This window comes from Elephas maximus, chromosome 3 (genome assembly GCF_024166365.1).
Source record: "Elephas maximus indicus isolate mEleMax1 chromosome 3, mEleMax1 primary haplotype, whole genome shotgun sequence".
Lineage (NCBI taxonomy): Eukaryota > Metazoa > Chordata > Mammalia > Proboscidea > Elephantidae > Elephas > Elephas maximus.
The window spans coordinates 76,956,681-76,981,453 of NC_064821.1; the positions used below are offsets into that span (position 1 = coordinate 76,956,681).

General features: G+C 40.0%; 1 long non-coding RNA gene across 5 annotated transcripts in view; it reads left to right on the top strand.

Moving 5' to 3' along the window:
• Window positions 1-24,773, top strand: part of LOC126072883 (uncharacterized) — a 57,207-nt gene that overhangs the window by 6,099 nt on the left and 26,335 nt on the right. For all 5 annotated transcript variants that reach the window (XR_007516589.1, XR_007516590.1, XR_007516587.1 and 2 more), the window contains exon 3: window positions 20,455-20,813. This is a non-coding gene — a long non-coding RNA (uncharacterized LOC126072883). The remainder of the gene's footprint in view (window positions 1-20,454; window positions 20,814-24,773) is intronic.

Sequence of the window (24,773 nt, forward strand, 5' to 3'; positions counted from 1 at the left end):
GCTGATATTTGAAATACGAGCCACCACAGTAGGACAGACTGACAGGTGGTGGAATGGAATGCTACTCATCAATAAAAACAAATGAACTGTTGATGCACACAACAACATCGTTAAACCTCAAAATAATTATGTTGAGTGAAAAAGCCAGACAAAAAAAGAGTCAGTGCTATATGATTCCATTTATATTAAATTCTAGAAATGGAAACTAATGCATAGTGATAGAAAAGAGATCTGTGGTCATCTGGTAATGGAGGGGACAGGGAGAGATGGGAGGAAGGGATGCAATGAACACGAGGAAATTTTGGAGGGTGATGGATATGCATATTATCTTCTTGTTATGGCTTCACAAATGTATGCATATGTCAAAACTCATCAAATTGTATGTGCATTTTACTGTAAATTATATCTTGAAAAAGTTATTTTTAAAACAACGTTGCATCCTTGGGGAGGGAGTGACATAAATTGATCCCACTCTCAAAAATTTTAAGGATGCAGTGGTTGTTGTTCCCTTTATAACTCCATTTAATTTACCAATTTTTCCTGTGTAAAAAATTGAATGGATTATGGCAGATGACAGTGGACTACTGCAATGTTATCCAAGTAATAGCCTCTATTGCATCTACTGTGTTGGATTTAGTATCTTCACTAGAGCAGAATAATGTAACTTTCAGTGGTGTCACTAGGGTTCATATCACCCAGTACAGAACTCATGGTGTCACCCCTCTATGGACCTCCTCCCGTACCAGACCCTACAAAATCCTTAGTAATGTTTTTTGTGCTAATGTTACTCGTAAATTATAATTCCTGTATAGCACCCCTTCTTTTCCTTTAATTACTACTTCATTCTCAAGGTATTGATACAGGTTTTCAAAATCAGCAACTATGAAAACATTAGCAGCAACAAAAAGAACAGTGTGTGCATGTAGCACATGCAGATGCAACCACATGATTCAAAGCATTATTGTAATTGAGAATAATGACAGCTCTGACCAGAGCACATTAGAAAGTTCAAAAAGTAAATTAGCATAGAGTTTTAACCTTGTAGGTATATTGATACATGTAAGCTGGGCTTACGAAAAATGTTTTCATTTTTATAACTAACTACAGGGATATTTCTATAGACAGTCATTTTGGTGTCACCCCCTCTGACAGTGTCATCCAGTGTGGTCCCCACCCCCACGCTGCTGTAATGTTGCTGCTGGGCACATGGTTTGCAGCTATTGATCTGGTAATACATTCTTTCCCATATCCTTCAAGGTGGATTAGAAGCAGTTTGCATTCACATGGAATAAACAATAGTATTGCCTCAGGGTTATGCTAATTTTCCTACAATAACTAGTCTCTTGTAGAATCCAACTCATTAACCCGAAGCCAAATCAATTCAAATGGCTGAAATGTGGCCCTTTCTAGGCATATCAAATTGCTAAAAATAAAAAAGTAAATATACGCACTAATAGCTAATATGCTTAACACCTTGATGCTATCCAAAAAAAATGCTGTCATAAATGTAGAGACCCACGGTAAAAGAAACTAAAGAAAAATTCTTCAGTAGATCTTCATTGTAACAGGCTGCTGTATCTGAGGATTTTAAGCAAGGACCTCTTATAGAACAGAAAAACAAATTCATGGAGAGATTCAAAGACTGCATTACTGGTGCACAGAATCCAGCCCCCAGTTTTGAAAAGACACACTTGATCATGTGGTAAGATCTAGGAGAATAAACTCTATTAAAGCCGGAATGGCCACCTAGTAGCAGCAGATAAAACTTCAGATGGATGCTTACCAAAATCCTTCACAAAACAACACATCGTAGCAGTGACATGTTGGCAACAAATTTAACTGGCAAGTTTTCTAAGATTGCATAAATAGAAACAGATTCTATGCTCATGGATTGAAAGACTTAACATTTTGAAAATGTCGATACTACCCAAAGCATTCTAAAGTGATATAACGCAATCCTGATCCAAATTTCCACAACATATTTTACTGAAATGGAAAAACAAATCGCCAACTTTATATGGAAAGGAAAGAGGTGCCCTGAACAGTCAAAACCATATTGGAGAAGAACAAAGTAGTAGACCTTACACTTCCCCATCTCAAAATTTACTATACAGCCACAGTAATCAAAATAGCCTGGTACTGGTTCAATGAGAGACGACACATAGACCAGTGGAAAAGAATTGAGAACCCAGAAGTAAATCCATCTATGGGCTGCTGATTTTCAACAAGGGGTCAAAATCCATTCAATGGGGGCACAGTAGCAAAAAGATGGAAACAACCTAAGTGCCCATCAGTGGATGAGTGGATAAACAAAATGTGGTATATACATACAATGGAATACTATACAGCTGTAAAGAGTAATGATAAGTTCGTGAAACACAACACAAATGAATCTGGAGGACATTATGCTAAGTGAAATAAGTCAATCAAAAAAAGAACAAATATAGTATTATCCTACTTTTATAAAAGGACAAAAATACGTATACATATGGAAATCAACTTTCTTTGTGGTTTTATAAAAGGACAAAAATACGTATACATATGGAAATCAACTTTCTTTGTGGTTACCAGGAATGGGAAGAGGAGGGAGGAAGAACCATTGTCTAGAATTACTTAATGTGGCCCTTCTAGCCACGGTCTTTGTGACTCACACACAATGATTGGGTGGGACTGTGCAAATAAGGTAATTGTGGCCCACTAAAGGGATTGGTCAGTTTTGCCATCCTGCTAGGCTTAAAAGAGGAACAATTTCAGGTCAAAGAGAGGATCCCACCACCACCAAGGAAAAACAGCCAGTAGCGGAGCATTGTTCTTTGGACCCAGGATCCCTGCTCTAAGCAGCTCCTGGAACCAGGAGATAGAGAGCTGTAATGCTGAAGACAGTGAGAAGCAGTGGCAGAGAAACGGTGGCAGGAGAGACCAGCAGGAGACAGCACAATGGGCTTCCCAGACCATGGAGTGAGAAAGCTGAGTGCCTTGGGAGCGAGGGTTATTGGCGGAGTGGGGTGCCCCTGGGCACCTATTGGCTGAGCTAAAAGAGTTTTGTAACACTTGCCTGAGCATGGCAGAGTCCCAGGGCCAGGGAGAGTCCTGCCTGTGAGCACTACTGGGAAGAGACCATCCTGATTCCTCAACCTGAATTGTAACCAGTTACTTCCCTAATAAATCCCACAATCCTGTGAGCTCAGTGTGGCCATTGCAATGAATTATTGAACCCAGCAGAGAAGTAGAGAGTGCCATGGGAGGGATGGTTGGTTTCAGAATTGGTAAAGATGGTGGAGAGAGGAGACATGTCTGACCTCTGCGTTATAGGAATCAGCCTTGGGCTATTGCTCTTGATACTCCTTCCCCCTTGTGAAGTTAGAGGAGGTCAGATGCTCCCCCAAGCCATTTTTAAATAATATGTATAAGAAGGTATATGTGTGTGTGTAGGCGTATCTGTTGGCATATGCATATACATGTTTGTGTGTGCTGCACATGTATTCATATATATAATAAAGCACATAGGGGGCACAGTCACGGATACTTTCCAGACATAACCAAACACTTTGCAGGATTGGTTTACTGGGTTTGAAGGCTTAGCGCCGTGGTCTTGTGGTACAACTCAGTCAACTGGCACAACATAGTCCATGAAGTTTATGTTCTGCATCCTAGTTTGCTAAGTGGCATCTGGGGTCTTAAAAGCTTGGAAGTGGCCGTCTAAGATACAGCTATTGGTCTTTACTCACCTAGAGCAAAAGAGAAAGAAGGAAAACAAAGACTCAAAGAAGAAACTAGTGTACAGGACTAGTTGCCTGTATTAATCACAGCTTCATTTATCTTGAGATCAGAAGAACTAAATGGTATCTGGATACCACTACCGACTCTTCTGGCCAGGGAAACAATAGATGGGCCTGGACAGAATGGGATAAAATGGTAGAACAAAACTCAAGTTCTTAAAAAAAAAGTCCAGACTTACTTGACCAGTAGAGACTAAAAGAACCCCCAAGATTACTACCCTGAGATACCCTTTAAATTTTGAACTGAAACCACTCCCAGAGGTCACCTTTCAGCTAAATAACTGACTGGCTCATAAACAATACCACCTGTGAGTATTGTGCTCCTTAAAAAAAAAAAAAAGAATATGTATATCTTTTTTTTTTTTTTTTTTTAAGAATTTTGTACCCTAAAGCAAAGATGAGAAGGCCAGGGGGGCAATGGGGAAGCTGTATTAATGAAAATGGAACAACCAGAATGGAAATAATGAGAATGTTGACACAATGAGTAAAATGTCACCAATGTCACTGAACAATATGTATAGAAATTGTGAAATGGATATCTAATTTGCTGTGTAAACATTGACCAAAAACACAATAAAAAATATATTTTTAAAGTTTTCTAGGATAGAGGATATGGCCAGTTCATGCCTCATCTATAAATAACATAATTCTCAAAAAATTGTAAAGGCGCGTCATGAACTGGAGCCCTGCCCTAAAGAGATCTTTGGAATATCTGCAGATGAATTTTATACAACACATCCCTCTATGTCATAAATATATACCAGTAATAGTATGCTGTGAGCCTTGGTGGCACGGTGTTTAAGCCATTGGCTGCTAACTGAAAGGTCAGCGGTAGAAAGATGTGGCAGTCTCCCTTGGAAATCCCGTGGGGCAGTTCTACTCTGCCCTATAGGGTCACTATGAGTCAGAATTGACTCAGCAGCACACAACAATAGTATGCTTATTTTCTGAATGAGTTAAAGCATTGCCCTATTAAAAAATCACAGTTCCAGGAGGCGGGGCCAAGGTTGTAGAGTAGTCAGACGCTTCTGGTGAACTGTCTTACAACAAAGACCCGAAAAACAAGTGAAACGATTACATTTATGACAAGCTAGGAGCCCTGAACTTCAAAGGCAAAGTTAGAAAATGGACTGAGTGGCGGGGGAAAAGAGACGGTTCAGAAGCGGAGAGGAGTTGCCGGACCTAAATCACCAGGAACCCTGAGGCTGCAGGGGGTGCGGGTGGTAGCATTCAGCTGCAGTTTCCTCAGGGAGAAACAGCCAGTGGCACAGCCTACTCACACCTCTGGAACCAGAGAAGAATGGCACTCCTGGGAAAAGCTAAGTACTTGCATATATTTTACTGCACCCCCCGAGCCCCCAGGCCGGCTTCAGTGGCTGTCAGTTTCTCTGGGCCTGAGATAGGTCCTGCTGCGCACTCTGAGCCATTCTCCCAGCCTTGGAGAAGGAATAAATTCACAACTGGGGGAAGAGATAATCTGCTAGTTCCACTGATCTGGGGAGCTCAGGACAGAAGTGGCTCCTGTCCAGGCATAAACAGTCCATGGATGTTGAATACCTTTCCCCACTGCATGGACCTGTGTAGGCCTATGTCAGGAAAATAGGCCCTTGTTGGCAGACTGCAACTGTTTCAGCTGTGGGGTGGAGAGGTCGGTGTTTGATGTTTGACACCGCCTTGCCTATTAAACAGGGTCCTCACCTACCCACATCAGGGGCCTAAGGACTGGGGGCTCCACTCAGGTCACCTAGCCAACTGTGACAGAGGTCCAAGGATAACTGGTACCTCCCAGTCCTTACAACCAAAAGTATTGGGTGCCCATGGTCCATCTGCAGAACCCACCCACCTGTGTGCTGTAGGGAACAGGGATGGACTTTCCTCACAGACACTCAGGATGGTTGTCAGCCCTCTGCCTTGTTCAGAGCATGACCACCTGCTGCAACCAGATAGAGGTACCTACACCAATCACTCCTGCCCCTCTAAGACTGTAGGACAGAGCTTACACCACACAATTGATGATCAACTGCCTGGATACCTGAGCTGAATCCATACAAGAAAAGTGAATGGACTCCTAGGCTGATATACCTGATAACAGCTCTAGCCATCTGGTAACAGGACGCTAGAGCTTCAAAGGCGAAAATAATCAAACTAGCTTAGTCAAGCAACCTCTTTGGGCATATCAAAACAAAGCAAAGCAAGAAGCTAGGATACAGTAAGCAAACGTAAACTAATACAGCAACTTATAGAGGGCTCAGAGACAACAGTAAATATCAAATGACATGAAGAAGCAGACCGTGATTGCTTCAACAAGCTCTCAGAACAAAGAATCAAGGGATCTTCTGGATAAAGGTGCCTTCCTGGAATTACTGGATGCAGAATACAAAAGATTAATATACAGAACTCTTCAAGACATTTGGAACGAGACCAGGAAGGAGAACAGGCAATACACAGAACAAGACAAGGAACACACAGATAAAGCAGTTGAAGAAATTAAAAAGGTTCTTCAAGAACATAAGGAAAAATTTAATAAGCTGCAAGAATCCATAGAGAGACAGCAATCAGAAATTCAGAAGATTAACCATAAAATAACAGAGTTAGACAACTCAGTAGAAAGTCAAAGGAACAGAATTGAGCAAGTGGAAGGCAGAATTGCTGAGACTGAAGATAAAGCACTTGACACCAATATATTTGAAGAAAAATAGAGAAAAGAATTTTTTAAAAAAGAAGAAACTCTTAAGAATCATGTGGGACTCTATCAAGAGAAATAACCTACGAGTGAGTGGAGTACCAGAACAGGGAGGGATAACAGAAAATACAGAGAGAATTGTTGAAACTTTGTTGGCAGAAAATTTCCCTGATATCGTGAAGGATGAGAAGATATCTATCGAAGGTGCTCATCGAACTCTACATAAGGTAGATCTTAAAAGAAAGTCACCAAGACACATTGTAATCAAACATGCCAAAACCAAAAATAAAGAGAATTTTAAGAGCAACTAGGGATAAACGAAAAGTCACCTACAAAGGAGAGCCGTTAAGAAAAAGCTCAGACTACTCGGCAGAAACCATGCAGGCAAGAAGGCAATGGGATGACTTATATAAAGCATTGAAGGAAAAAAATAGCCAGCCAAGAATCATATATCCAGCAAAACTGTCTCTCAAATATGAAGGTGAAACTAGGACATTCCCAGATAAACAGAAGTTTAGGGAACTGGTAAAAATCAAACCAAAACTATAAGGAATACTAAAGGGAGTTCTCTGGTTAGAAAATTAATAATATCAGATATCAACCCAAGACTAGAACACTGCACAGAGCAATCAAATGTCAACCCAGGTAGGGAAATCACAAAAATAAATCAAAATAAAAAAACACTCAAAACAGGGAAACAGCAATGTTATTATGTAAAAGAAGACAACATTAAAACAATAAAGAGGGACTAAGAAATGTAGTCATAGGTCTTTCATATGGAGAGGAAGACAAGGTGATATAAAAGAATAAAAGTTAGGCTTAAACTTAGAAAAATAGGGGTAAATATTAAGGTAACCACAAAGGAGACTAACAATTCTACTCATCAAAATAAAATGCAAGGAAAAAATAGAGACTCAGCAGAAAAAAAATCAACAAAAATGAGTAGGAAGAAAAAGACCATATAGAAAGACAAACTACTCAGCACAAAAAATTAATTGGGAAAAAGAAACTGTCAACAACATATGAAAAAAGACATCAAAATGACAGCACTAAACTCATACATATCCATAATTACACTGAATGTAAATGGACTAAGTACACCAGTAAAGAGACAGAGAGTGGCAGAATGGATAAAAAAAACCATGATCTGTCTATATGCTGCCTACAAGAGACACACCTTGGACTTAGAGACACAGACAAACTAAAACGCAAAGGGTAGAAAAAATTTATCAAACAACAATCAAAAAAGCAGGAGTGGCAATATTAATTTTTTTAAGGAGTTCTTTTTTGTTGTGGTGAAAATATACATAACAAAACGTACACCAACTCAACAATTTCTACATGTACACTTAAGTGACATTGATTACATTCTTCAAGTTGTGCAACCATTCTCGACCCTAAGCAAAAACTCCCCCTTTCCTCTTCCCTCCCACTCTGGTAACCACTAATCCTTGGTTTCTGTATATTTGCTTATTTTATATAGCTGAGATCATACAGTATTTGTCCTTTTGTGACTGACTCATTTCACTCAGCATCATGTTTTCAAGGCTCACCCAAGTTGTGGTACACATTAGAACTTCATTATTCTTTATGGCTGAGTAGCATTTTTTTTTTTTTTTAATTTTTGGCAATATTAATTTCTGACAAAATAGACTTTAAAGTTAAATCCACCACAAAGGATAAGGAAGGACACTATATGATGATTAAAGGGACAATATACAAGGACGATATAACTACATTAAATATTTATGCACCCAATGACAGGGCTGCAAGATACCTAAAAAAAAAACTCTAAAAGCATTGAAAAGTGAGATAGACAGCACCTTAATTATAGTAGGAGACTTCAACACACCACTTTCAGTGAAGGCCAGAACATCCAGAAAGAAGCTCAGTAAAGACACGGAAGATCTAAATGCCACAATCAACCAACTTGACCTCGTAGACATATACAGAACACTCCACCCAACAGCAGCCAAGTATACTTTCTTTTCCAACACACATGGAACATTCTCTAGAGTAGACCACATATTAGGTCATAAAGCAAGCCTTAGCAGAATCCAAAGCATCAAAATATTACAAAGCATCTTCTCTGACCATAAGGGCATAAAAGTAGAAATCAATAACAGAAAAAGCAAGGAAGAGAAATCAAACACTTGGAAACTGAACAATACCGTGTTTGAAACCTACTGGGTTATAGAAAACATCAAGAATGGAATTAAGAAATTTGTAGAATCCAATGAGCATGAAAACACTTCCTATCAGAACCTTTGGGACACAGTGAAAGCAGGGCTCAGAGGTCAATTTATATCAATAAATGCACACACAAAAAGAAGAAAGGGCCAAAATCAAAGAATTATCCCTACAACTTGAACAGATATAAAGAGAGCAACAAAAGAAACCCTCAGGTGCCAGAACAAAGAAAATAATAAAAATTAGAGCAGAATTAAATGAAATGGAGAACAGAAAAACGATTAAAAGAGTTAACAGGACCAAAAACTGGCTCTTTGAAAAAGTTAACAAAATTGATAAACCATTGGCAAAACTGACCAAAAAAAAAAAAAACAGGAGAGGAAGCAAATAATCCAAATAAGAAATGAGAGGGACGATATTACAACAGACCCAACTGAAATTAGAAGAATCATACCAGATTACTATGAAAAATTGTACTCTAACAAATTTGAAAACCTGGAAGAAATGGATGAATTTCTAGAAACACACTACCTACCTAAACTAACACAAACAGAGGTAGAACAACTAAATAGACCCATAACAAAAGAAGAGACTGAAAAGGTAATTTAAAAACTCCCAACAAAAAAAAAGCCCTGGGCTGGACGTCTTCACTGCAGAGTTCTACCAAACTTTCAGAGAAGAGTTAACATCACTACTACCAAAGGTATTTCAAAGCCGAGAAAAGGATGGAATACTCCCAAACTCATTTGGTGAAGCCAGCATATCCCTGATACCAAAACCAGGTAAAGACACCACAAGAAAAAGAAAACTACAGACCTATATCCCTCATGAACTTAGATGCAAAAATCCTCAACAAAATTCTAGCCAATAGAATTCAACAACATATCAAAAAAATAATTCACCGTGACCAAGTGGGATTCATACCAGGTATGCAGGGATGGTTCAACATTGACAAACAATTAATGTAATCCATCATATAAATAAATCAAAAGACAAGAACCACATGATCTTATCAATTGATGCAGAAAAGGTATTTGACAAAGTTCAACACCCATTCATGATAAAAAAAAAAAAACTCTCAGCAAAATAGGAATAGAAGGGAAATTCCTCAACATAATAAAGGGCATTTATACAAAGCCAACAGCCAACATCATCCTAAAAAGAGCGAGTCTGAAAGCATTCCCCTCGAGATCGGGAACCAGACAAGGATGCCCTTTATCACCACGCTTATTCAACATTGTGCTGGAAGTCCTAGCCAGAGCAGTTAGGCTAGATAAAGAAATAAAGGGCATCCAGATTGGCAAGGAAGAAGTAAAAGTACCTCTATTTGCAGATGACATGATCTTATACACAGAAAACCCTAAGGAATCCTCAAAAAAAACTACTGAAACTAATAGAAGAGTTCAGCAGAGGATCAGGATACAAGTTAAACATACAAAAATCAGTTGCATTCCTATACACCAACAAAAAGAACATCAAAGAGGAAATCACCAAATCAATACCATTTACAGTAGCCCCCAAGAAGATAAAATACTCAGGAATAAATCTTACCAGAGACGTAAAAGACCTATACAAAGAAAACTACAAGACATTACCACAAGAAACCAAAAGAGACCTACATAAGTGGAAAAACATACCTTGGTCATGGATAGGAAGACTTAACATTGTAAAAAATGTCTGTTTTACCAAAAGCAATCTGTAGATACAATGCACTTCCGATTCAAATTCCAACATTTTTTAATGAAATGGAGAAACAAATCACCAACTTCACGTGGAAGGGAAAGAGGCCTTAGATAAGTAAAGCATTACTGAAAAAGAAGAACAAAGTGGGAGGCCTCACTCTACCTGATTTTAGAACCTGCTATACTGCCACAGTATGACTTGATGGCAATAGGTTTTTATACTGCCACAGTAGTCAAAAACAGCCTGGTAACTGGTACAACAACAGACACATAGACCAATGGAACAGAATTGAGAATCCAGACATAAATCCATCCACATACGAGCAGCTGTATTTGATAAAGGCCTAAAGTCAGTTAAATGGGGAAAAGACAGTCTCTTTAACAAATGGTGCTGGCATAACTGTATGTTCATCTGCCAAAAAATGAAACAAGACCCATACCTCACTCCATGCACAAAAATGAACTAAAAATGGATCAAAGACCTAAATATAAAATCTAAAATGGTAAAGATCATGGAAGCAAAAGTAGGGACAACGCTAGGAGCCCTAATACATGGCACAAACAGTATACAAAACATTACTGCCAATGCAGAAGAGAAACTAGATAACCGAGAGCTCCTAAAAATCAAACACCTGTGCTCATCCAAAGACTTCACCAAAAGAGTAAAAAGATTACCTATAGACTGGGAAAAAAATTTTAGTTATGGGATTTCCGATCAGCGTCTGAGCCCTAAAATCTACATGATACTTCAAAAACTCAACTACAAAAAGACAACCCAATTAAAAAATGGGCAAAAGATATGAACACACACTTCATTGAAGAAGACATTCAGGTAGCTAACAGAGACATGAGGAAATGCTCACGATCATTAGCCATTACAGAAATGCAAACCAAAACTACAATGAGATTCCATCTCACTCCAGCAAGGCTGGCATTAATCCAAAAAACACAAAATAATAAATGTTGGAGAGGTTGTGGAGAGACTGGAACACTTATACACTGCTGGTGGGAATGTAAAATGGTACAACCACTTTCGAAATCGATTTGGCGCTTCCTAAAAAAAGTAGAAATAGAACCACCATACAATCCAGCAATCCCACTCCTTGGAATATATCCTAGAGAAATAAGAGCCTTTACACGAACAGATATACACACACCCATGTTCATTGCAGCATTGTTTACAATAGGAAAAACATGGAATCAACCAAGGTGCCCATCAACAGATGAGTGGATAAATAAATTATGATGTATTCACCCAGTGGAATACTATGCATCAATAAAGAACAATGATGAATCCATGAAATGTTTCATAACATGGAGGAATCTGGAAGGCATTATGCTGAGTGAAATGAGTCAGTTGCAAAAGGACAAAGATCGTATGAGACCACTATTATAAGAACTCGAGAAATAGTTGAAACAGGGAAGAAAATATTCTTTGATGGTTATGAGAGCAAGGAGGGAGGGAGAGGGATTTTCACTAATTACATAGTAGATAAGAACTATTTTAGGTGAAGGGAAAGACAACACACAATACAGGACGGGTCAGCACAACTGGACTAAACCCAAAGCAAAGAAGTTTACTGAATAAACTGAATGCTTCGAAGTTCAGTGTAGCAGGGGCGGGAGTTTGGAGACCATGGTTTCAGGGGACATCTAAATCAATTGGCATAGTAAAATCTATTAAGAAAACATTCTGAAGAGTGGCATCTGGGTTTGTAAATGCTAGCAAGCAGCCATCTAAGATGCATCAATTGGTCTCAACCCACCTGGAGCAAAGGAGAATGAAGAACACCAAAGACACAAGGTAATTATGAGCCCAGGAGACAGAAAGGGCCACATAAACCAGAGACTACATCAGCCTGAGACCAAAAGAACTAGATGGTGCCCAGCTACAACTGATGACTGCCCTGACAGAGAACCCCTGAGGGAGCAGGAGAGCAGTGGGATGCAGACCCCAAATTCTCATAAAAAGACCAGACTTAATGGTCTGACTGAGACTAGAAAGACCCCAGGGGTCTTGGTCCCCAGACCTTCCGTTAGCCCAAGATTGGAACCATTCCCAAAGTGAACTCTCCAGACAGGGATTGGACTGGACAATGGGATAGAAAATGATACTGGTGAAGAATAAGCTTCTTGGATCAAGTAGACACGTGAGGCTATGTTGGCATCTCCTGTCTGGAGGGGAGATGAGGGGACAGAGGGGGTCAGAAGCTGGCCGAATGGACACGAAAATATAGAGTGGAGGGAAGGAGTGTGCTGTCTCATTTGTGGGAGAACAATTAGGAGCATATAGCAAGGTTTGTATAAATTTTTGTATGAGAGACTGACATGATTTGTAAACTTTCACTTAAAGCACAATAAAAATTAAAAAAAAAAAATTTCTGCATCCCACTTTGGAGAGCAGCGTCTAGGGTCTTACACACTAGCAAGAGGCCATCTAAATTGCGTCAATTGGTCTCAACCCACCTAGAGCAAAGGAGAATGAAGAACACCAAAGACACAAGGTAATTATGAGCCCAAGAGACAGAAAGGGCCACATAAACCAGAGCTACATCAGCCTGAGATCAGAAGAACTAGATGGTGTCCGGCTATAAAGGATGACTGCCCTTACAGGGAACACAACAGAGAACCCCTGAGGGAGCAGGAGAGCAGTGGGATCAGACCTCAAATTCTTGTAAAATGACCAGACTTAATGGTCAGACAGAGAGTAGAAGGACCCCGGAGGTCATGGTTCCCAGACTTCCTGTTAGTCCAAGACAGGAATCATTTCCAAAGTGAACTCTTCAGACAGGGATTGGACTGGACTATGGGATAGAAAATGATACTGGTGAGGAGTGTGCTCCTTGGATGATGTAGACACATGAGTCTATGTGGGCAGCTCCTGTCTTGAGGGGAGATGAGAGGGCAGAGCGGGTCAGAAGCTGGCGGAATGGACACAAAAAGAGAGAGTGGAGGGAAGGAGTGTGCTATCTCAGGGAGAGAGCAACTAGGAGTATATAGCAAGGTGTATATAAATTTTTGTGTGAGAGACTGACTTGATTTGTAAACTTTCACTTAAAGCACAATAAAAAATTTAAAAAAAATCACAGTACCTACATTGGCCAAAAAAAAAAAAACTTTTTGATTTCATCTTCCATACTTGGGACATTCTAATTTATCTACCTAGTAATAGAAAACATTTTACTGAGACAATTATTCATGAATTATTAGTAAAGGTAGATCTTTACTAAAAAAGTTTATTGCCTTATCACCCTCATGCATCTAGAAAAAATGGCAGGAAACTTATTAGAATTTGAATGTTATATTATTAAAGAAGTTAAGGTGAGGTTTTTCAGAGAACCCCCAGAAGTAGATGATAGATGGAAGTTGACTGCTGACCCAAGAGCCTTAGTATAAGTAGATGACAGCTTCCACCAAGACCACTGAAAAAGATTTTCCTACATAAATGAAACCACTGATTGTCGCTCTCTTTTGAAACCTTTTTTTCTTTATCCTTTTGTCAGTTTTTTTTCTCTTTACTTGTTCAAAGTTATGCACAGTATCTTAGCCTATTACATTTATCTTAAAAATAATAACTTGCCTAACTTTGTAATTCAGCTATCTCAAGCTATTTCTTGGGCAACCATGTTAAAAATGATAAAAAAGTATGTTACACTAACCTTGGCAATAATAATACTCTGTAGGTAATACACCCTCACACGTCTGTCAGTACTGTGGTGGCTTGTGTGTTGCTGGAAGCTATGCACCAGTATTTCAAGTATCAGCAGGGTCACTCATGGTGGACAGATTTCAGCAGAGCTTTCAGACTAGGATAGACTAGGAAGAAGGACCTGGTGGTTCACTTCTGGAAAAATTGGCCGGTGAAAACCTTATGAATAACAGTGGAATATTGTCTTGTATAGTGCTGGAAGAGAGCCCCTCAGGTTGGAAGTCACTTGAAATACAACTGGGGAAGACCTACCTCCTCAAAGCATAGTTGACCTTAATGACATGGATGGAGTCAAGTTTTTGGGACCTTCATTTGCAGAGGTGGCACAACTCAAAAAGGGAAGAAACAGCTGCAAACATCCATTAATAATTAGAATGTGAAATGTGCAAAGTACCAATCTAGAAAAATTGGAAGTCGTCAAAAATGAAATGGAATACATAAATATCAATATCCTAGGCATTACTGAGCTGAAATGGACTGGTATTGGCCATTTTCATTTGGACAATCCTATGGGCTACTAAGCCAGGAATGACACCATGAAGAATGGTGTTGCATTCATCATCAAAAAGAACATTTCAAAATTGATTCTGAAGTACAGCACTGTCAGTGATAGAATAATATCCATACGCCTACAAGGAAGGCCAGTTAATATGACCGTTATTCAGACTTACACACCAACCACTAATGCCAAAGATGAGGAAATTGAAAACTTTTACCAACTTCTGCAGTTGAAATTGATCAAACGTGCAATCAAGATGCATTGATAATTACTGGTGATTGGAATGCGAATGTTGGAAACAGAGAAGAAGGACTGGTAGCTGGAAAATATGGCCTTGGTGATAGAAATGATGCTGGAGAGCACACAGTAGAATTTTGCAAGACCAACAAATTCTTCATTGCAAATATCTTTTTCGAACAATATAAACAGCCACTATACATGTGGACCTCACCAGATGGAATACACAGGAGTCAAATTGACTACATCTGTGGAAGGAGATGATGGAGAACCTCAACATCATCAGTCAGAACAAGTCCGGGACTGACTGTGGAAGAGACCATCAGTTGCTCACATGCAAGTTCGACTTGAAGCTGAAGAAAATTAAAGCAAGTCCACGACAGCCAAAATACGACCTTGAGTATATCTCACCTGAATTTAGAGACCACCTCAAGAATAGATTTGACGCTTTGAACACTAATGACTGCAGACCAGATGAGTTGTGGGATAATATCAAGGACATTATACCTGAGGAAAGCAGAAGGCCATTAAAAAGACAGGAAAGTAAGAAAAAAACAAAATGGATGTCAGAAGAGACTGAAACTTGCTCTCGAACATAGAGTAACTCAAGTGAAAGGAAGAAATGATGATGTAAAAAAGTTGAATGGAAGATTTCAGAGGCCTGCTCAAGAAGACAAAGTAAAGTATTATAATGACATGTGCAAAGACCTGGAGTTGGAAAACCAAAAGGAAAGAACACAGTCTGCATTTCTCAAGTGGAAAGAACTGAACAAAAAATTCAAGCCTCAAGTTGCAATAGTGAATGATTCTACAGGAAAAAGATTGAATGATGCAGGAAGCATCAAAAGAAGATGGAAGGAATACACAGAGTCACTGTACCAAAAATATTGGCTGACATTCAGCCATTTCAGGAGGTAGCGTATGATCAAGAATCGATGGTACTGAAGGAAGAAGTCAAAGCTGCACTGAAGGCAGTGGTGAAAAACAAGGCTTCAGGAATTGACAGAATAGCAGTTGAAATGTTTCAACAAAAGGATGCAGCACTGGAGGTGCTCACTCCTCTATGTCAAAAAATTTGAAAGACAGTTTCCTGGCCAACCAACTGTAAGAGATCCATATTTGCGTCCATTCCAAAGAAAGATTATCCAACAGAATATGGAAGTTAGTGAACAATATCATTACTATCACACACAAGTAAAATTTTGCTGAAGATCACTGAAAAGTGGTTGCAGCAGTACATCAACAGTGAACTGCCAGAAGTTCAGTTCAGAGAGGACATGGAAGGAGGGATATCATTGCTGATGTCAGATGGATCTTGGTTGAAAGCAGAGAATGTCAGAAAGATGTTTACCTGCATTTTATTGACTATGCAAAAGCATTCAACAGTGCGAATCATAAAAAAAAAAAAATTTGGATAACACTGTGAAGAATGGGAATTCCAGAACATTCAGTTGTACTCATGAGAAACCTGTACGTGTACCAAGAGACAGTCATTGAAACAGAACAAGGGGATCCTGCGAGGTTGAAAGTCAGGAAAGGTGTGTGTCAGGGTTATATCCTTTCACCATACTTATTCAATCTATATACTGAGCAAATAATCTGAGAAGCTGGGTTATATGAAGATGAACGTGGCATCAGAATTGGAGGAAGACATATTAACAACCTTTGATATGCAGATAACACAACCTTGCTTACTGAAAGTGAAGAGGACTTGAAGGTCTTATTGATGAAGATCAAAGACCACAGCCTTCAGTCTGGATTACACCTCAACATAAAACAAAAATCCTCAGAACTGGACCAATAAACTACATCATGATAAATGGAGAAAATATTGAAATTGTCAAAGATTACATTTTACATGGATCCACAATCAACACCTATGGAAGCAGCAGTCAAGAAATCAGACAATGTATTGCATCAGGCAAATCTGCTGCAAAAGACCTCTTTAAAGTGTTGAAAAGCAAAGATGTCACGTCACTTTCAGGACCAAGGTGCGCCTGACCCAAGACACGGTATTTTCAATCGCCTTGCATGCATGTGAAAGCTGGATAATTACTAAGGAAGACCGAAGAAGAATCGATGTCTTTGAATTATGGTTTTGGTGAAGAATATTGACTATACCGTGGACTTCCAGAAGAACAAACAAATCTGTCTTGGAAGAAGTACAGCCAGAATGCTCCTTGAAAGGAAGAATGGCAAGACTTTGTCTCGAGTTCTTTGGACATGTTATCAGGAGGGACCAGTCCCTGGAAAAGGATATCATGCTTAGTAAAGTAGAGGGTCAAAGAAAAAGAGGAAGACCCTCAATGAGATGGATTGACACAGTGTTTGCGACAATGGACTCGAGCATAGCAACAATTGTGAAAATGGCACAGGACTGGGGCAGTGTTTGGTTCTGTTGTACGTAGGGTTGCTATGAGTCGGAACTGATATGACAGCACCTAATAACAATAACAACAACAGGTAATACCTAGATGAAGAATAGTGCCCTTGTACTGGGTGAAGGAAATACAGGTATTCTTGGAATTCAGCAACAACCAAAGACAATATAGTTCCCCTAAGGTTGACCATGGAGCCCTGGTGGCTCAGTGGTTAAGAGTTAGGTTGCTAACCAAAAGGCCTGCAGTTCAAATCTACCAGCTGCTCCTTAGAAACATTCTGGGGCAGTTCTACTCTGTTCTATAGGGTCACTATGAGTTGGAATCAACTCAACAGCAATGGGTTTGGTTTACGGGTAAGGTTGACCAAGTATCTTTTGATCATCTTGGTATTTTTCCTATATGAATCAAGCTCTTCCAGGCCAACCCAGGATGAAGATCACTTGTTCTATGTGGCTAGTAATATGTCTTCTGAGTGTCACTTGCCTGACAAAGAGTCCAAAAGAATAAAGCCCTTTATGGACTTCTGATGATAATGGTTCTACTATAGGATTAGAAAATATGTCATCAAAATTGTATCCCACACTTTAGCTGATGTAATACATACAGCCCATTCCCTGGGTAGAGAACAAACAAGTTTAAATTCTTAGATGAGTAATAAAATGGCATTGGATTTTCTTTGGGCTAAACAAGAGGGAATCTGTGCCACTGCTAACACTTCATATTATACTTGGATTAACACTACAGGTGAAATGGAACAGTTTACATCTAAGCTAAAAGAAAAGATAACGTGGCTATCTAAGGTTAAACTCAAGAAGATGTTTGGATGTGTATGATCATTAATGTTATGTGTCAACTTGGCTAGGCCATGATTCTCATTATTATGTAATTATCCTCTGTTTGTAATCTGATGTAAGGGGAGTTTCCTTGGATTAACACTACAGGTGAAATGGAACAGTTTACATCTAAGCTAAAAGAAAAGATAACGTGGCTATCTAAGGTTAAACTCAAGAAGATGTTTGGATGTGTATGATCATTAATGTTATGTGTCAGCTTGGCTAGGCCGCAATTCTCATTATTATGTAATTATCCTCTGTTTGTAATCTGATGTAAGGGGAGTTTCCTTGGGGTGTGGTCTACATCCAATATATATAGGTATTCCTGGCAAAGCTGTCTTTTTTATTATTGTTATTATTATTTTTTATTGTACTTTAGGTGAAGGTTTACAGAACAAACTAATTTCTCATTAAACAGTTAGTACAGATACTGTTTTATGACATTGGTTAACAACCCCGTGACATGTCAACACTCTCCCTTCTCGACTTTGGATTCCCTATTACCAGCTTTCCTGTTCCCTTCTGTCTTCCAGTCCTTGCCCCTGGGCTGGTGTCCCCCTTTAATCTCGTTTTGTTTTATGGGCCTGTCCAATCTTTGGCTGAAAGGTGAACCTCAAGAGTGACTTCATTACTGAACTGAAAGGGTGTCCGAAGGCCATACTCTCAGTGTTTCTCCAGTCTCTGTCAGGCCAGCAAGCTTGGTCTTTCTTGCTGAGTTAGAATTTTGTTCTACGTTTTTCTCCAGCCCTGTCCAGGACCCCCCATTGTGATCCCTGTCAAAAGCTCTCTCTCTCTGTCTCTCTCGATCCTGCATCTGACTCATCATCTGACCTCTGGTTCGTTGGAGTGAGCCAGCAGCCTGCCATCTGATGTACCAATTTTGGGTTTCTCAGACCCTGCAACCATATGAGTCAGGAGAAGCCTCCAGCCTGATGCCTGACCCACAGATTTGGGACTTGCCAGCCTCCAAAGCTGCATGAGCCATTTCCTGGAAATAAATCTCTCTATATATATATTTATATATACAGTCACCCCTCAGTATCTATGGAGGATTGGTTCCAGGACCCCCTCCGATACCAAAAACCAAGGATGCTCAAGTCCCTTATATAAAATGACATAATATTTGCATATAACCTACACACATCCTCCCGTATACTTTAAATCATCTCTAGATTACTTATAATACCTAATACAATGTAAATGCTGTGTAAATAGCAATGTAAAGTGCTATGTAAATAGCACCTTATGATCCCTCTTAGCCTTTGAGGGATTGCTCTGTCTACTTAATTGCTTTTTAGGAGCCATCTTTTTTCATAGAAACAAAGGGTGCACACAACACAAGTAGCGAAGGAAGACACAAGGTGAGGCAAACAATGTTCAAACAACAAGTGCTAGAGAGAGATTGAGGATCTGTGAAATGGTGGAGGCCTTAGAAGGGTATGCCTACACATCATTTCATTATGTGGATTCAGCATGGTGCTCAGCACGCAGCAAACTCAAGTTTTGCTTTTGGGAACCTTTTTTTTTTTTCCCAAATATTTTGAATCCGTGGTTGGTTGGACCCATGGTTGTGAAACCCATGGATGAGAAGGCCAACTGTATATGCTTCACTGGTTTTACTTCTTTAGAGAACCCAGCCTAAGACAACATGTTTTCTTGGTCAGGCGTGAGAGATCTTGGGTGATATTTCCAGAGTGCTTTCAAGACTCTTCTTATAATATTTCCAGTTATTCTTGTATATCTCATGGTCGCTTGATGTCTGTTGTCTGAAGTCTTAACTTCATCTACACAGCCATTAATCCTACTGATTTGTCAAAGACAAAAACAAGATAAAATCATGTTGACTGACACTTGAACTAAAAATCAGACTTTTGAAAATGAAACTTCCTTTTCAAGGAAAATCAACAATAATGGTAAACATCTGGATAGTTCTTGTTGGTCTCTCCTGTAGTTTTGGCTCTGTGAACACCAAAAAAGAGAACTGAGAATTTAAAAGGTTTCCACACTCTTATGAAAAGATTGGTTGTTCTGAGGCCATGGTATCAAACAAGAATCCATACTAAACCTGTCTAATCAATAAATGGTAGTTCTATACCCATGGTAACAAATAATCACCAGAACTGGTTTTAAACTCTTTTAATCAGTCAACAATAATTTATATCAGTGAACATGCTTTTGTAAGCCAAACATTCAGTGATAGTCTCTGAAAGTCAGTCATTTAGGATTTGACTCATTCCGATGAATATATTTCTGAATGCTAGCCAAAGAACAGTCTCACTCAGTTAACTGCACTTCTAAGGATTATGTCAACCTACTTACACTTCTGAAAAGCCACCAATCCCTCAATTCCATGCTTCTCCTAAGACTTTAAGATCAGAAGTCTGCTCTGCTTGGAGAAATTGTGCCTGACTAGCATATACTTGAGTAAGTAATAAATAAAGCTTTGTGTTTTTTGTTTTAGATATTGAGTGGTGGTTTCATCTACTGACACATGGAAGGCTACTAGCTCTGAGTGGATCCAGAAAAAGAAAGGGCTCTGCAGCAGCTTCAGGCTGCCGTATAACCGGCCCTTGCTACTTGGACCATTTGACTCAACTTATGGCCTGTTACTGGAGGTGTCCTTGGCAGAGAAAGATGCCATATGGAACTTCTGATAATTCTCAACAGAAGAATTGCAGCTTAGACACCTAGTGTTTTGGAGCAAGACCATACCAGCCCACTAGAAACTGAGTGTCTGAGCATAAGACATTGAATGACCATCTAGCTTGAACTTCCCATTATGAATTTGGTTCTGTCAAACTCACTAGGTTAAAAGATCAGGTAAGTCCAGCAGTAATCCATCATAAAATGGTAGTAGCACATCTGGGATCAAGCCTGAGAAGGTCTAGAGGGCACGAGTAATGGCACAGTTCGGCAGCGGTAATGGTTATTAATCATCATGAAGAGATAGGGCTGGTATTACATAACGAGAGCAGCAAGAAATGTTTGCCATTCAGGTGATTCACTGGGGCATCTCTTGGTACTCTCATGTTCAGTTGAACTATAAATGGGCAGTTACAGCAACCTTGATGTCAGGTGACCAGAGGACCAGTGTCCTTAGAAATAAGGATTTGGGTCAACTCACCAGGTAAGACAAAGGCAAGCCAAAGGGGAGAGGGATTTAAAATGGATGGAGGAAGAGGTAGGTAATGAGTATCAGTTACAACTCAGGACCAAATGCAGCAACAGAGGCTATAGTTTATTCTACTAATCCTGCTCTTGTAAGTTTTGTCAGAAGTTGTAACCAACTAGAATCCTGGAGAAGCTATGCCTGGGCAGAGTGAATTTAATGTGAGATGCAAGTGCAACTGATTGGTGCAAGGGGTGGACTGTAGTGGACCAGTGCATACATCCCTCAGCTACTATTAAGATTGGCTTATAACAACTCACAGTTGCTCCCTCTGGAGAACTGCTATTCCCCTCACCTAGGAGATTATGCCCGATAACTAATTGATACATGGCTACAAAAAACTGGCTCCTTTGCCTCAGTGGGTGAAGGGAGACTAATTCTGTGTTACAATTTGTGCTCCAGAGTTTGTTGTGGAATCAGCTGAGGCCACATTCTTGCTAGATTTTTCCTCCCTGACCTATCCTCCCTATCTCAGCCTCTCCTTCTAGGACACCCAATCCAGTAGATAAACTGAGCCAATATATATTGCTTGGAAGAATTCTTGTGTGACCTTAGAGGGAGGGATAGCCCCTAAAAACATTTCTGAAATTGAATTTTTTATTAATCAGAGCAGATGAGGGCTTGTTGCTGTTAGGTGCTGTAGAGTTGGTTCCAACTCATAGTGACTCTATATACAACAGAATGAAACAATGCCTAGTCCTATGCCATCCTCACAATTGTTGCTATGCCTGAGCCCATTGTTGCAGCCACTGTGTCAGTCCATCTCATTGAGGGTCTTCCACTTTTTCGCTGACGCTTTGCTTTACCACGCATGATGTCCTTCTCCAGGGACTGATCTGAGGGCTTAAATAATATTTATCTAATATAGAAAAAGTTGCCACTTCATACAAGTGAGTGTTGTAGAGTAAAATTTACACCCGTTACAGGTGTATGTGTTCTTATAATATGGCTTGCACACCACTCCTTCCAGTAGATTGATTTATTTTGAACAAGGTACATCTTTCCATTGCCAGATGCAAGTAAGCATTTTTAAAACAGTCCACAGCTTGACAGAAAGCAGTCTTGTGCTAGCAAGGCACCATCTGCCACAACCACGGTTAGTGAATGATCATTCCCTTCCTTAAGCTTCCATTTCTCCTGCCTCATTTGCTTCTGCCAGTCATAACCCCATGGTCCTACCGTTGCTTCACAGGCCGGTCTTTATGTTCAACCACTGGTATTCATTACTTGTCCTTGGCCTCACATCTCAGTGCTGCCCTTGCCTCCTCAGTTGCATCTGACATATGCTAACTGCCCCTCTGGACCACCTCTGGCACTCCCAAGGTTTGGTCTTCTTAGGCCAACTTTACACAAAACAGTGTTTTCTAAACTCAAGACAGGTGTCCTGTTCTACTCAGTCCTGATGGTATCTCTGAAGTTGTCTACCCCTGGTTGGGTAAATATTTCAAGTTCTCTTTTTTTTTTTTTTGTCATTCATACTGTATCAATGATTAGACACCTAAAGTCATAAGCAGCTTTTCTAGATCCTCTTTACAGGCATTTTGTGTGTGAATTACCAGCCTCCTCCTTCTCTACAAAGTACCTTTCTATATAAAATCTTTGGCCTTCATAGTATCTACTTTTCCTTTTGTCTGGATTTTTTTGTCTTTCCTCATCGTGTTTCTGTTTAGCATCTTCTGTATCAGGTCAGGAAGCTTTCTTCCAAAAACATCCTTCTTTGATGTATATAAAATGGTCTCTATGATTACCAGTGATGTTTGTCATGTTGCAAAAAATTCAGTACGTTCTCCAACTTCGATAGACAGTGTGGCATGATGGTTAAAAGGAGAAAGATGTAACCGTAGCAGTCTGCTTTGATAAAGATTTACAGCCTTGGAAGCCCTATGGGGCAGTTCTATTCTGTCTTATAGGGTCGCTATGAGTTGGAATGAACTCGATGGCAATGGGTTTGGTTTTTCTTTTTTTTATATAGTGGATAAAAGCTTGGATTTGGAAATAAAACAAGCCTGTGTTTGGATTCTGGCTCTACCACTTGCTAGCTGTGAGACCTTGACCAAGGTGCCCAACTTTTTTGAGTTTCAGTTTCTGTAAAGTGGAGGATGATCATGATAGCCCCTCCCTGGTAGAATTGTTGTAACACTGAAATGGGATAAAATTAAGTGCTTAGCATAGTTCCTGGCATAAGTATGCATTCAATAAATGATATTGTTACTATCATTCAACACCATCTTCAGAGGTAGCTATTCAAGCCCTGGAGCTGTCCAGGAGTTATGCAAGGACCAAGAAATGCCCAGTAAGAAGTGCCTATCAGAGCGATCTACCTATGTGGGAGGTTCCAGGGCTGTACCAGAAGGAGGTTGATTACAGGAGAGGTTGGAACAGAGGGTTCAGGCCAGAGGGAAGGCAGGGTACCAAGCAAAGCATGGTAAGGGGGGAAGGTAGCCCATCAAAGCCTCAACTGGAGAGACAAGGCAGGAGAGAAGGCTAGAGATGGATGAAGGTATGTTTGGAATAATTGGAGAAAGATTAAAATACAAATGAGTTAGCTGTGCAGATCTAGAATGAGTACCTGGAAAGATAATATTTCTCCTGGCCCATGGTACCCTGGGATGATAAGAGCAGAGTCATAGAGAAATGGAGCCAGGATAATTAATAACTTTCTTAAATTTCAAATTTAGTCCCCCACTTTCCCACTACTGACCCAAGAAAAAGAAGTTTGGCTTTCAGTTAGAAGGCTTTGGAATGGAGCCAGTCCTGGAGAAGGGGGCTAAATTAGAAATCAGGGGCCTAAGGATTTGATAAACTTTGTGGTTAAGCCTACACTCCAGGTTTTAGCTTCTACACCTGTAGAGGAAGTCCTCTTCTGGAAAATCTCTTTTCCCCCCATTATCCTTGGGGTGTGTGGTTAGCTTAAAACTAAACACCAGGGCTGGATGGTGTCTCCAGCAGTAGGCTCCAGCATCCCAGGGGCTTTCAGAAAAATGACACCTTTCAGCTCCTTGCATTTCCCCCAGAGATTGGGGGGGTCACATCTGCTGATAGCCAAAAACATAACACTCTTCCTGTAGGTCCCACAGGAGCTGACTCAACCCCAGTAGAATTGAACTGGCCTTTTTTTTTTTTTTATGATCAGAGACCTGTTGCTGCCTGTACTGTCTGAAACTGACTGAACCAAGCACATCACTGGCAAACAGTTATTTACCATCCTATAATTGTCTCGACCTCTTTCCCAGAGGCAGGGAATGAACATAATGACTTTCTAGAGAATTCCAGTGGCCCAAGAAGCTTGTAATCATTCAATACAGTGATTCTGAAATCCTTTAGGAAAATCATAGAGGACTTTTGAGGATTCTGCACAAACATAAGAAGTATCATTTATGCCATCTGACTTCAGGTCCCCAAGGAGATTAAATAGAACCAGGAAGCCTGATGTGCCTCCTCCCAAGGCTTGGGACTACAAAGGCATTCAGGATCATGTTAACCCTGGCCTTACCTGGCTCCCTCCCATTCTCACTCCAAATCCAACTTTCACCTTTAGCTCACGCCTGACTACCCCGTCACCCACCCAGGCTCTGAGTCAATGAAAGTTGATGAGACGACTTGCCTAAGAC